Raw genomic sequence first — 1,328 nt, 5'->3', positions numbered from 1 at the left:
AACAAGACAAACTTACCAGAGATATCCAACTATATGCCCAATAAGCCTATCCATTAAATAATCCAGTGAAATAACATCTCAGCTGATCCTGAAAAAATCATACAATTCAGTGATACACATTTAACCTCATTTTACAATGTAAGTAAAGCAATAATTTACAGACAAGAGGGACAGAAATGTAAAAGATACCATGTATTTTACCAAAATTTAGTGAATATTTTTCTGATTGAAATTCAATCATAGAATGACCCATCATAGAAATATTAAATGTACTCTGAGTTACATGCAGGTTATACAACTGTAAATTACATGAAATGAGGATAAATACAGCATTTACATTCAAAATAGAACTTTACATATAAATCATTGTTAAATGCAAAGATGAACTTCATAGGAAATGTAAACTTTTAAAAAAAACAAGACAAACTTACCAGAGATATCCAACTATATGCCCAATAAGCCTATCCATTAAATAATCCAGTGAAATAACATCTCAGCTAATCCTGAAAAAATCATACAATTCAGTGATACACATTTAACCTCATTTTACAATGTAAGTAAAGCAATAATTTACAGACAAAAGGGACAGAAATGTAAAAGATACCATGTATTTTACCAAAATTTAGTGAATATTTTTCTGATTGAAATTCAATCATAGAATGACCCATCATAGAAATATTAAATGTACTCTGAGTTACATGCAGGTTATACAACTGTAAATCACATGAAATGAGGATAAATACAGCATTTACATTCAAAATAGAACTTTACATATAAATCATGGTTAAATGCAAAGATGACCTTCATAGGAAATGTAAACAAAAATAAGACAAACTTACATGTAGAATATGTCTGTCAGAAAGAAGATTTCAAAAATGAACCCGCTCTCAACATTCACATGGTAAGAATGCATCAGGATGTTTACTCCCGTGGTCATAGAGAAATTGAGCTTTAAACAAGAAAAGCTTCACAGCAGGAAAATCATCATAGTAAAAGAGAGGAAAAAACAAAAGATAGTCCTACATTTTCTGAAAATGTCAGATCACTTCTTAGAAACAAAAGTGAAAATGAAACTTTAATTTTACAAGTGTATGACGTCACAATGCATAGGTAAGCATATTTTTTGCACACGACCCTAAACAAACTTGAGTGGTTGCCAAAATCGTAGTAGCAGCGTTGTGAATCGTAGTAGCAGCGTAGTGTATAATGTAAACACAGTATAAACACACCCCGTATTTAGGGGGCTATATGTAATGAATTGACCCACTTATCCCCCAAGGACTGTACTGAGTTGACCCGGCTATCCCCCACAGACCCCCCTAATCTGA

At 32.1% G+C, this 1,328-nt stretch overlaps 1 long non-coding RNA gene across 1 annotated transcript; it reads right to left on the bottom strand.

Annotated features, from left to right (window-relative positions):
• Positions 1–11: 11 nt before the first annotated feature.
• LOC134229129 (uncharacterized) lies at positions 12–1,023 on the bottom strand. Its single transcript, XR_009984129.1, has 3 exons — positions 840–1,023; positions 432–503; positions 12–88 (listed from the first exon to the last, which is right to left on the bottom strand). It is a non-coding gene; the product is annotated as an uncharacterized LOC134229129 (long non-coding RNA).
• Positions 1,024–1,328: the final 305 nt, after the last annotated feature.

The sequence above is a fragment of the Saccostrea cucullata genome, unplaced genomic scaffold, assembly GCF_032062105.1.
Source record: "Saccostrea cucullata isolate Sc308-1 unplaced genomic scaffold, CSIRO_AGI_Scuc_v1 ctg4856, whole genome shotgun sequence".
Taxonomy (NCBI): domain Eukaryota; kingdom Metazoa; phylum Mollusca; class Bivalvia; order Ostreida; family Ostreidae; genus Saccostrea; species Saccostrea cuccullata.
Note: the sequence above shows the minus strand (reverse complement) of the source record. Positions and strands in the feature narration are given on the sequence as shown.